General features: G+C 38.9%; 1 protein-coding gene across 2 annotated transcripts in view; it reads right to left on the bottom strand.

Annotated features, from left to right (window-relative positions):
- The window catches only part of INO80 (INO80 complex ATPase subunit), a 143,984-nt gene that overhangs the window by 56,947 nt on the left and 73,311 nt on the right, over positions 1–13,726 (bottom strand). The window lies entirely within an intron of this gene.

Genomic DNA, 13,726 nt, shown 5'->3' with positions numbered 1-13,726 from the left:
CAAATGCTCAAAATACTGCCTCTGCTTTAGAGAAATCCTGACTACCCTCAGAACATTTTGTTCAATATATACTTTTCTAGATTATTTCCTCTTAGGATTGGTTCCATCAAATATTCCTTAGCACAGGTGGTCCTGGGTACTATGTTATCAAATTATTCTCTTTACATAATGACATGAACTGCTAAATGTTGCTAGATACAAAAAAAATTTAATGGCTGACACAGAAGAAAAGAAAGGACACCTTAAACACAACTATGTAGGATGCTTGGAGGCAGGTGATGGTTGTAGGGATAAAACAGAATGTCACACTATGGATGATGTGACTTGGTTATAACGTGATCACAGCTTCTGCTATTCTGCTGCCCCCTTCTCATGCTCCTGAGTGTCTTATTACCCTATAGATACTGGTAGCTGTGTGCCTCTTACTGCCAGCATCACCATATGCACACAGCTATCAGTATCGAAAGTGTAGTGAAATCAGCCTTTTGCAAAGAGTCTTTGGCACCATGTAAAGGTCTTAAGTGAAAATAAAATAGGCCAGGAAGATAGGCTCCACAACTGCACACTCCTTGACACAGTGTAGCATACAAAACCCACGTATTTTCCCCTCTGATAATACACACTTACTCATTTAACACAGGACATGCCTTGCTGTCCACATTTTATTGAAAACTAAAAACAATACTTATATTAACACTAGGTCTTTGTTACCTAGAAATTTATTTTCTGCTTCTGTTCTTAAAGAACATATCTGTGCTGGTTTGAACGTATTATGTCCCCCAAAATGCCATTTTCTTTGATGAAATCTTGTGTGGGCAGACGTATCAGTGCTGATTAGATTGTAATTCTTTGAGTGTTTCCATGGAGATGCACCCCACCCAACTGTGGATGATGACTCTGATTGGATAATTTCCATGGAGATGTTAGCCCACCCATTCAGGGTGGGTCTAAATTAAATCACTGGAGCCATATAAATGAGCTGACAAACAGAAGGAACTCAGTGCAGCTGTGAGTGACATTCTGAAGAGGAGCTACAGCCAAAAGGGACACTTTGAAGAACACACTGGAACTGAGAGAGGAGCTTCAGCTTATAGAGACATTTTGGAGACAGCCTTTAAAAGCAGACTTTTGCTCCAGAGAAGCTAAGAGAGGACATACGCCACAAGAGCAACTAAGAGTGACATTTTTGAGGAGCTGAAGCCTAGAGAGGAACATCCTGGGAGAAAGCCATTTTGAAACCAGAATCTGGAGAAGACACTGGCCACGTGCCTTCCCAGCTAACAGAGGTTTTCCGAACACCATTGGCCATCTTCCAGTGAAGGTACCTGATTGTTGATGTGTTACCTTGGACACTTTATGGCCTTAAGACTGTAACTGTGTAACCAAATAAACCCCCTTTTATAAAAGCCAATCCATTTCTGGTGTTTTGCATCCCGGCAGCACTAGCAAACTAGAACAATATCAAACTTAGATAAAGAGAAGAGGTCCCATTTTAAATGTTAGGGAGTAGTGGATTTATAGATCAACTGCTAGACTTACTTTAAATGACACTTATTTTAAGTGACTAAATAAAAAGGAGGAAAATGAAATACAGAAAAACTCTGAACACAGTGAGGCACTAGCAGCCCTCATGATCTTGGGAAATGATGATAGATATAGATACTATAGCTGAAAATTAACATTTAGCACAAGAGTTTTCAAAAACTTCCTGTATGGAGGATTATTCAATAGCCAGTCAAAGCTCTCTAAACATTTTATAAAGAATGGTGTTTAAAACCTAAACACACACTACTTTTTCTCAAAAACAATTCTTTATGTTTAGATCTGTTTGTATATTTTAAATTACATAAAATTTCGACAAGTTACTTGGCTCACTAGAGCTGCAGAGTACATAAAACTTTTAGCACATACTATGCCTAAATAGACCCATTACCATGACAGTAGTTTCACTATGATGGAGATAGGGGATGGAATCAATACCAGTACTCTACTTCTGTCAAACATCATTTTTAGTGATATTTCACTGGACACAGTCTGAAAACTACTCTGCCCCTGTGCTGGTTTCTATATGTTATGTCCTCCAGAAAAAGCCATATTCTTTAATGCAATCTTGTGGGGGCAGATGTGTTAGTGTGGATTAGGCTGGAACCTATTGGTTCAATGTTTCCATGGAGATGTGACCCACCCAATTGTGGGTGATAACTCTGATTGGATTTTTTCCATTGAAGTGTGGCCATGCCCATTCAGCGTGGGACTTGATTAGTTTACTATAGCCTTATATAAGCTCAGACATAAAGAGCTCATAGCTATAGCTGAGACAGACCTTTTGAAGATGGCCATTGGAAGCTGACACAGACATTTTGGAGAACGCCATTTTGAAATGCAACCTGGGAGCAAGCGGACACCAGCCATGTGCCTTCCCAGCTAACAGAGGTTTTCCGGATGTCACTGGCCATCCTCCAGTGAAGGTACCCAATTGTCGATGCATTACCTTGGATACTTTATGGCCTTAAGACTGTAACCGTGTAACCAAATAAACCCCCTTTTATAAAAGCCAATTCATTTCCGGTGTTTTGCACTCTGGCAGCATTAGCAAACCAGAAAAGCCCCCCAAAAGATGACTAAATGGTATATTTCCTACAGGTTCTGGTTTTTGTCTTCATTGTTCCTAGCAAAAAAAGATTAAAGAAGAAAATTTGTATGTCTGAGAAATGCATTCCTTACCACCTGCAAAAAAAAGTATAAGAAAGGAGTTCTGGCCAGAGCATCATTGGGGTACGGGGGTGGGAGAGAATGAATTTTTGAAAGTTTTGAGCTAAATACATATTACTTCCTGAAATTCTCACCAGTAGAGCAGGGTGGAGCACAATGAAAATTAATTGGAACACAGGGAACCATCTTGGCTTTTGTCCATAAGCATCACAAAGGAAGGAAATATCAGAAGAGCATTCACACCAAGTAAGAGGTTTTAAAAGACCCTAAACTTTGACCCAAACACCCATAAGTGTCAATTGATCTGTGCCCTTAGCCTACTTTTCAGTTAGTTCCCTAATGTTTATGTACCATCCCCAAACCAGTAATATGAGAATGATACTTCTTTGAACTCTGTAACGCAGAACTCAAATTTAAAATTCACTGCAGGTTGAGCACAAGGGTTTTACAGATACAAGGGGGAAAGAAAAGAGCTTCTTGCTGTACAGATTCAATCACATCCATGGGGAGGCAGTGGCAGGGAAAAGAAAGGAAGGAGGGGGGATTGGACTAGACTGCTAAATACAGCTTAGGTAGTATGTGACCTGAGATTGCTCACCAGGAACAAGAAGACAACATGTAGCTAAGTCAACACTGATTCTCTGTCTCCTCAGAAAAATAAGAACAAAAGCTGTACCTTGATCTGATGACAGGAAGCTATATTTAGGAGACAGGCTGCTGGAACAATACCTACTACTTTTTATAAAACAAATGAAGACAAAAAAACAGAACAGAATGAAGGATTTTCTGTTATAAGACTGAACATGGGAAAATTTATTCAAAGCTAATTTGGTTAGCTCCAAAGGAATTTTATTCAAAGATACTGTTTGAATTTTAGAAGAGAAAGAATCCTGAAACTCTCTTTCAGTTTTAACATTTCCCTCTTAGGTCTGTGTGCCTGAGAGAATAACCCTAAATTTTACCTTTGAGGCTGATCCGGAACATCAAATCCGGGTTCAATTCACATATTCTTTCATCCAAACCTTGAAACATAATTTGTGTTCACTTTGCATATTAAAATAAGGCTACTCTACTTTGCCGTACCACAAAAGAAAGCAAAACAAAAGTTGGAGAAATCGTCTTTTCTGCATTATGCTTACAAATAATCAAAGCTACATAATCAGAACTACACTGGCAAATCAAATGAAGATGCAAGATACAGAATAGAACAGAGACTGAAATGGAAAAAACCTTGATCATAAGGAGTTAGAGTTAGGGTTTGTTAGCAATGAATTCCTCGAGATGACAGCCAGTTATTACACTGTATTTAATAGCTTCCTCAGCAGATACTTGCTGAGGCTAATAAAACTGTAAACAGACACAGATGATACTGAGTGCAAGGAGAGATTCCAAAATCCTTTCTAGTTCAAGAACTTTCATGGTGCCACAGTCAGAAACCATCTACAGCCTAGGCCAAAATCCCAGATCTGCAAATACTAAAACAACATTTAAAATGAAGTAGCTAACTTATAACTGTGCTTAAGAGTCACTTCCAGAGAACCTCTTTTCTTGCTCAGATGTGGCTTCTCACTCTAAGCTAACTCTGCAGGTAAACCCACTGCCCTCCCCGCTACATGTGACATGACTCCCAGGGGATGTAAATCTTCCTGGCAATGAGGGACATTGTGGGATTGAGAAAGCCTTCTTGAACCAAAATGGGGAAGTGAAAAGAAACAAAATAAAGTTTCAGTGGCTGAGTGATTTTAAATAGAGTCGAGAGATCATTCTGGAGGTTATTCTTATGCATTAAATAGATACCCCTTTTTAGTTTTTGGTGTGTTGGAGTGGCTAGAATGAAGTACATGGGGCTGTTAGAATGTGACCCAGTAGCCTTGATTCTTGAAGACAATTGTATAACTATATAGTTATACCATATGACTGTGTGATTGTGAAAGCCTTGTGGCTTTATCCAGGGTATGGACAGACGAGCAGAAAAATGAGAACAAAAACTAACTGAGGAGGAGAACCTAAGTGGTGGCTAGGTGAGACAGGGCAAAAAAACACCTCCATGAAAAATACTAGATAAAAACCAGAAAGTGACCCAGAACATCACTTCCAGAGTAGCACAAGCCAGACAAGGTCTGCTAAATCTACAGGGACCATGCACTTGGTGAAACCAGGAGTCTGCATTCTGAAACGAGTGAGTGAGTCGGCTGAAAGTCCTTCGGCCACGCTGTGGTGTGGGGAAATGGTGGGTTGGCGTTTGGAGATGGACTAGTTCTTTAAAAAAAACAACAACAACAACAAAAAAGCCCGGGAGCAGCTGCAGATACAATGGGAGCCAGCTGGGCTAATGCCTCAGTGTCTGGTGTGGAGGATACCCCTTCCCACACCCACTGCTGATTGTCTTGGGCCCAGGGGAGCAAAGGGGAGCCAAAAGGAGAAAAAAACGCACGACTTGCAGCCATCTCCCCAGCGGGCAGGGGCACTTCTGCCTGAGGCCGAACTCACAGCAGAGAGCTGCTCCAAGAAACCCAGCGTGACAGGGAGTCTTTCCCGCAGCACCGTTCACATGCCATAATATCGGCCATGGACAGTGGCCTTTAATACACCCACGGCTGATTGTCCTGGAGATGGGAGGGTGGAGCTGTGCAGAAAGGGGGAAGTTAACGCGTCTCATTCAACCATCTTTGAAGCGGGCTGGGAATGCCCCTGCAGGGCCCGGCGTCCCAGGGCTTCCCTGGAGGCTGGCGTGCACTTGTGACGTGGCACGGCCCTCCTTCCCTCAGCAGAGGTCTTGGAAGAGCACAGCAGGGAAGGGGGAACCACTCAGAAATCCAAGGGAATGTACACCAATACCAAGGACTTTTGGGTCAGCGACAGACAACAGCCTTAAATCTCTGGGAACACCTGGGAGGTTTGATTATTAAACCTGCCCTTCCTCCCTAACCGCTCAGACACACGCCCCTCATTCAGGGCGGACAGCATCGACAACACACCCAAATTAAGTGCACCAATTGGACCCCACATGAATCAGATCCCCACACACCACAAACTTGGGGAGAACTGACTTGAGGGGAATAGGTAACTCATGGACGCCATCTGCCGGTTAGTTAGAGAAAGTGTACACCACTAAGCTACAATTCTGACAAATTAAAGATCAAGTAAAGCAAATGCCAAGAGGCCAAAAACAACAGAAAATATTATAGCATATGATAAAACCTGACGATATGGAGAACCCAAACCCAAACATCCAAATCAAAAGATCAGAAGACACACAGTAGTTGGTGCAATTAATCAAAGAACTACAGACAGGCAATGAGAGCATGGCACAGGATATAAAGGACATGAAGAAGAGCATGGCACAGGATATAAAAGACATAAAGAAGACCCTAGAAGAGCATAAAGAAGATATTGCAAGAATAAATAAAAAAATAGATCTTACAGAAATTAAAGAAACTGTAGGCCAAATTAAAAAGACTCTGGATACTCATAATACAAGATTAGAGGAAGCTGAACAACAACTCAGACTCCTAGAGGACCACTGAACAGAAAATGAAAGAACAAAAGAAAGAATGGGGAAAAAAGTCGAAAAAATTGAAATGGATCTCAGGGATATGATAGATAAAATAAAACGTCCAAATTTAAGACTCATTGGTGTCCCAGAAGGGGAAGAATAAAGGTCTAGAAAGAGTATGCATAGAAATTGTTGGGGAAAACTTCCCAAACCTTCTACACAAGATAAATACACAAAGCATAAATACCCAGCAAACTCCAAATATAATAAATCCAAATAAACCCACTCCAAGACATGTTCTGATCGGACTGTCAAATGCTGAAGAGAAGGGGTGGGTTCTGAAAGTGGGAGGAGGGGGGCAATTCACCACATACAAAGGAAACAACATAAGACTAAGTAGTGACTACTCAGTGGCCACCATGGAGGTGAGAAGGCAGTGGCATGACATATTTAAAATTCCGAGAGAGAAAAATTTCCAACCAAGAATACTTTATCCAGCAAAACTCTCCTTCAGATTTGAGGGAGAACTTAAAATTTTCACAGACAAACAAATGCTGAGAGATTTTGCTAATAAAAGACCTGCCCTACTTCAGATACTAAAGGGAGTCCTGCCAACAGAGAAACAAAGAAAGGAGAAAGAGATATAGAGAATTTTAACAGACATATATAGAATATTACATCCCAGGTCACTGGGACACACATTCTTCTCTAGTGATCACGGATCTTTCTCCAGAATGGACCGTATGCTGGGACATAAAAACAAGCCTCAATACAATAAAAAAAAAAAAAAAAATGAATTTGTTCAAAGCACATTCTCTGACCACAATGGAATACAAATAGAAGTCAATAACCATCAGAGACTTGGAGAATTCACAAACACCTGGAGGATAAAAATGCGGGGGAGATGAAAACATTCACGGATAATCAAAAGCTGAGGGACTTCATCACCAGTAATCAGTCCTATAAGAAATGCTAAAGGGAGTTGAGCAGGCTGAAACGAAGGGACAATAAACAATTGACTGTAACGACATAAAGAAATAAAGATTCCCAGTGAAGATGACATGGTAAACATAAATACCAATACTGTATTTTTGACTTATAACTCCACTATTTATTTCCTACAGGATCTAAAATACACAAACTGTAACGATAAACCATTGGTTTTGGACTCAGTGTAAAATACGTAATTTTTGACAAGAACTACACAAAGGTGGGGGAATGATAGGTGTATATAGGTACATAGTTTATGTCTCATATGGAAGTTAACTTGGTATCAAAGAAAAACAAGATTGTTATAGATTTAAGACATTAAATTTAAGCCCCACGGTAAACACAAAGAAAGTATCAGAGAATATGACCATAGAGATGAAAAGTAGAGTAGGGGTTCTGAGCAGTGGGGGAAGGGGCAATGGGGAGTTAAGAAATGAGAAAATGTTTTCTGTTTGGGATGAAGGGAAACTTCTAGAAATGGATGGTGGGAAGGTGATAGCATTGCAACATTCTAAATATAATTAATCCCACTAATGGAATGCTAGGGAGGGGGTGGAATGGGAAGATTTAGGCTATATATATGTTCCCACAATTGAAAAAAAAAAAAAAAAAGTCTAAATCGATGACAATTAAATGCCAAGGATGATCCTGGATGGGATCTGAGGATGGAGGAGAGGAGGCTCAAAGGGACACAGATGGCACACAAGAAAAAAAAAAAAAGAAATATAGAATGTAAGCTTTGTATCAATGTTGAATTTCTTGAACTTCTTAGCTGCGCTTAATGAGTTTGCATAAAAGAATGTTCTTGTCCATGGGAAAGGTATATGTGAATTATATTGTTTGTTCAAAGATATGTGCAGCTTGCTCTCATATGTTCAGAGCACAGAACAATAGATGATGGATGATAGATAGGGAGGGAGGGAAAGAGAGAGGGAGGGAAAGAAAGAAACAGTGATGTGACAGGATCATAAAGGTGATGGATCGGGGTATCGGGGTCGGGGTATGATGTAGTTCTATGTATGGGGTTCGTACTGTTTTTGCAACTGTTCCTGTAAGATTGAATTTATTTCAAAATAAAATTTATTAAATTAAAAAAAAAAAGTGACTGAGTAATATAGAGGGATGGGGGTATGGGATGTTTTGGATATTCTTTTTTACTTTAATTTTTATTCTTATTCTTTTTTTGTGTGGTAATGAAAATGTTCAAAAATTGTGGTGATGAATGCACAACTATATAATGGTACTGTGAATGATTATATAGTTTGTGAATAAATCTCAATAACATTGAATTTTAAAAAAATGAAGTAGCTAATATAATGGTACCAGCCTGGCAATAAGGGACTGTGGTGGTTTTAAGATAGGTTCACAAATTCTTTGATACTCTTCCTTTCAAAAGGTAGAGCCTAATTCCCTCCCCTTGACTGTGGGTTGATGTAGGGGCTCCCAAAACTAGGTCATAAAAAGCGCTGTAGCTTCCTGCTTGCTTTCTCTTGAATCACTCCCTCTGGGGGAGGTCTGCTGTCATGCCATGAGAATATTTCAGCAGCCCCATGGAGAGGTTCATATAGCAAGGAACCAAGGCTTCCTGTCAACAGCCATTACAAACTTGCCAGGCATGTAAGTGAGCCATCTTGGAAGCCTTCATATTATCTGTAATCCTAGTGCAACTTCATGAGATTTTCTGAGCCTGATGACTACCTAAGCTGCTCTGTAGTTTCTGATCAATAGAAATAGTAAGAGATAAGTATTTATTGTTTCAAGCTGCTAAGTTTTGGGATAATTTATTATATGGGAATATATAACTATTACAGGGGCTAACAATCATAGTTGGCTGTTTCTGCAATTACTCTTTTGAGGTCTCCATACATTTGCTCTCTCTGTTATTCCTTACTCCCCAATGCCTCTAGTTCTCAGCTCAAATGCAGGACACAAATAACTAATAAGATCAAGGAATGATCAAACAAGTTAACAATCCTACCCATTTTTCCTAATTCCCTAGATATTCCCAAAGGAAAGTTACAACTCTTCACAAAATTCTATTTTAAATACTGAGTGTGCCAGTTTGAATGTATTAGGTCCCCCCAAACACCATTATCTTTGATGTAATCTTGTGTGGGAAGACGTATCAGTGTTAATTAGATTGTAATTCTTTGAGTGTTTCCATGGAGATGCGCCCCACCCAATTGTGGGTGACTCTTGATTGGATAATTTCCATGGAGGTGTTGGCCCCGCCTATCCAGGGTGGATCTGAATTAAATTACTGGAGCACTATATAAGATCAGACAGAAGGAGCAAGCTGCTAAAGCCAAGAGGGACACTATGAAGAAAGCACAGGAGCTGCAGATGAGAGACAGTTTGAAGATGGCCATTGAAAGCAGACTCTTGCTCCGGAGAAGCTAAGAGAGGACAAACACCCCAAGAGCAACTAAGAGTGTCATTTTTGAGGAACTGCAGCCTAGAGAGGAATGTCCTGGGAGAAAGCCATTTTGAAACCAGAACTTTGGAGCAGATGCCAGCCACATGCCTTCCCAGCTAACAGAAGTTTTCCGGACACCACTGGCCATCCTCCAGTGAAGGTACCCAATCGCTGATGTGTTACCTTGGACATTTTATGGCCTTAAGACTGTAACTGTGTAACCAAATAAACACCCTTTTATAAAAGCCAATACATCTCTGGTGCTTGGCATTCTGGTAGCATTAGCAAACTAGAACACTGAGTAACCCTGTAGTTGTAATTTCAGGCAGTAGGATACTCCTTCAGATGACTTTCAGGATCCAAAAGGAAAATCATCACTAATACAATGTACCAAATTCACTAAGTCAACCAGCAAACATTTATTTAACCTTGTAAGCGCAAGGTGCCTAAAGTAATCAAACTGCCAAGGCAAGAGGAACTACATAAAATGTCAGAACATCTAAATTATTGTGCCAGTTTGAATGTATTATGTCCCCCTAAATGCCATTATCTTTGATGTAATCTTGTGCAGGCAGACCTATTAGCGTTGATTAGATTGTAGTTCTATTGATTGAGTGTTTCCATGGAGTGTGACTCAATCAACTGTGGACAAGACCTTGATTAGATAATTTCCATGGAGGTGTGACCCCACCCATTCAGGTTGGGTCTGAATTAGTTCACTGGAGCACTATATAAGCTCAGACAGAAGAAGCGGGCTTGCTACAGCCAAGAGAGACACTTTGAAGAACGCACCGGAGTTGAGAGTAGCTGCAGATGACAGACAGTTTGAAGACAGCCGTTGAAAGTAGACTCTTGCTCTGGAGAAGCTAAGAGAGAACAAATACCCGAAGAGCAACTAAGAGTGACATTTTTGAGGAACTGCAGCCTAGAGAGGAACATCCTGGGAGAAAGCCATTTTGCTACCAGAACTTTGGAGCAGACGCCAGCCCTATGCTTTCCCAGCTAACAGAGGTTTTCTGGACATCACTGGCCATCTTCCAGTGAAGGTACCCGATGGCTGATGTGTTACATTGAACATTTTATGGCCTTAAGACTGTAACTGTGTAACCAAATAAACCCCCTTTTATAAAAGCCAATCCATCTCTGGTGTTTTGCATTCCGGCAGCATTAGCAAACCAGAACAATTATTTTCTCACTTTGGGGGACTGGGGAAGAGGGGAGGAATGGATATTTTAACTGTTACACTTTATTATTATCCACTCTCTACCCCTCCTAACCAGAATCTTTCTTCCTGTAAATCCCTGCAACTGGGCTTGAGAGTTTTATTTGAGAGATGCCTGCATGAAGAAAGGGATTATCCTCTTCAGGAATCAGTGGGTCCTTCCCTGTGTCCTCCCATCTATCACCACTTCCGTACTCAACTGAGAATCCTTTTCTGTCCAGATCAGTGGTCTCCAAAGTAAGCAAATGAATGTTAATAAATTGGTATATGTATATAATTGTAAATAAAATAATGTACAAGTATTGAGGAAATGGATTAAGATTGTTATAATAGGGGTATATAAAAAAACATTTTGGGACCACTGACCTACATAGATAGCTAAAAAAGAGATGAGATTTTAAAAAGCTTATAAGCCAATTCTAAAACTTATATGAAAATGTAAAGCCTACCAGAACCAAGGGGAAATTGAAGAAAAACAAAATTAGAGGATTTGTACACTACCAGATCCCAAAACTTACTATAAAGCCATAGGTGTTAAGATAGAGTGGTACTAGTACAAGGGTAGACCAATGAACTAAAGGAATAGAGTCCAGAAACAAATTCAACATACACAGTTCACCTATCTAATGATAAAAGTGATGCTGCAGTACAGTAAGGATGGTCGTTTCAATAAAAGGGTGGTCTTTTCAATAAATGGATATTTACTGAATATCCAACAAACCCGCAACCCTTACCAGCACCATACCCCCACCCCAACAATTCATTAGAGGTCTGAATGTGAAAAGTAATCAAGAAAACTTCTGGAGAAAAACAAAAAGGGCTATTTACATGACCTTGGTATAGGCAAAGATTTCTTCAACGGGACATAAAAAGTACTAACTATTCATCAAAAGACATTATTAGAAAAAGCAAGCTACAGAGTTAAAGATACGTGCAACACATAAACAACTAATATCCAGAATAATAAAGATGTACAAATCAATAAGAAAAATAGCTCAGTAGAAAAATAAACAAAAGATTTCAATAAGCACTTCATAAAAGAGGCTATCCAAATGGCCAATAAGCATAAGAAAAGGTATTTGGTATCATCACTCATGAGGGAAATGCAATCTAAAACCACAATGAGACTATTACACAGAAAGGCTAAAATGAAGAGAGAGACAATATCTGGCAAGACACAGAGCAACTGAAACTTTCACATACTGTTAATGAGTGTGAAAACTGATGCGATCATTGTGAGTATAATTAAAGCGCCGAATTGTGGGTGAATGTGATGGAAAGAGGAAGTTTAGAGTTATGTATGTCACCAGAAGGAAAACTGGAGGTTAAAACATGGGAATGTATAACACAGTGAACCCTGTGGTGGATGATGACTGTAATTAACTGCACAAATATTAAAAAGTACTTTCATGAACTAGGAAAAAAAAAAAAAAAGAAAACTGATGTGAATGCCTTAGAAAACTATTTGGCAGTATCTATTAAAGATGAACACATGAATACACAATGACCCAGCAATTTTACCCCTAGATATGTATCCAATAAAAAGAATATGAATATTTACTAAAAGGAATGTACAGTAATGCTCAGAGTAGTACCATCTGTGATGATAAGAACTGGAAACCACCCAAATATCTGCCTACAGTAACCCTTGGTGGGGAAGGGCACTGAAGAGAAATACTGGGTACAAAAGGACTTTTGGAGTACAGTTCTAGTAAGGTTTTGTGAAAAGTCACCGTATGCATATTATTTACACTTTTCTGAACATACGTTAGTATCTCTAGGATAATCAAGGATAACAACACAAAAGCCTAAAAACATTAATATATTATATCTATCACTTCTCTCTTCCTCTCTACTTGGCCTATTATCTACTAAAGAAAGAAAGCAAATGAATTTAAGAAAACCATCTTTTCAGAATTCGGGCAGTTGCTTCTTAGAATCATGATTTTAGATGTTTACTAATTAACTTCTTTAGATAATTAAAAAAAAAAATCTCTCTAATATTTAGGGTACTGATTATCTTTTTCAAGTTTTCTTCCCACCCCTTCAAAGTTTTAAAGACGGACACCACATTTATACATAGGTCCTTTTCTAATCTTTCAAAACTTTCTGCTGTCTTCATGAGTTTCTAATTTACCATAAAAATAATAGCAAATATCCCTCAAGTAATCTTTTCAGAACACTTGCTTAAAATAGTAGGAATAGTATGGATAGATAAGTAGAAAAATTGGGATAAAAAATAAATGAATAATAGGGGTAGGAGGAGTATGAGATGTTTTGGGTGTTCTTTCTATTTTTACTGTTATTTTTATACTTATTTTCTTTTTATTTTTTGCAGTAATGAAAATGTTCAAAAATTCATTATATAGTTGTATGCACAACTATATAATGATACTTTGAACAACTGACTGTACACTTCGGATGCCTGTATGGTATTGAATAGAGCTCAGTAAAATTGCATTAAAAATAGTAAGAATAGTTATCTCTGTTTTCTGTGAAAATAAAATTTTTTTCTCTGATTCCACAGTAGTAGGATCCCTATTTAAGCAAGAGGGCTTCTTATAGGATTTGCAAATTGTATTAATAATGTCAGAAATATTTTTGCAGACTTCAATGACAGGGAACAGGTTATTCTAGGAATGAAAGGCCATAAATCACAAAGTACAGGCATGGTGAATTTACCCCAAACAAAACAACATACTGAAAAAGAACCCAAGATGTTATATTTAAAACTAGTTGAAGAATTCAAACAGCACAACAGATAATTATTACATTTAGGTTTTCTATGATGATTATTATCTGGGGTGCTGGAAATGTTCCCTATCTTGATGTAGCTGTGTTACACAGGTATATACATAGGTATAAGTTAATTGAGCTGTACACTGAAGAT

Source organism: Choloepus didactylus, chromosome 4, assembly GCF_015220235.1.
Source record: "Choloepus didactylus isolate mChoDid1 chromosome 4, mChoDid1.pri, whole genome shotgun sequence".
Lineage (NCBI taxonomy): Eukaryota > Metazoa > Chordata > Mammalia > Pilosa > Megalonychidae > Choloepus > Choloepus didactylus.
Note: the sequence above shows the minus strand (reverse complement) of the source record. Positions and strands in the feature narration are given on the sequence as shown.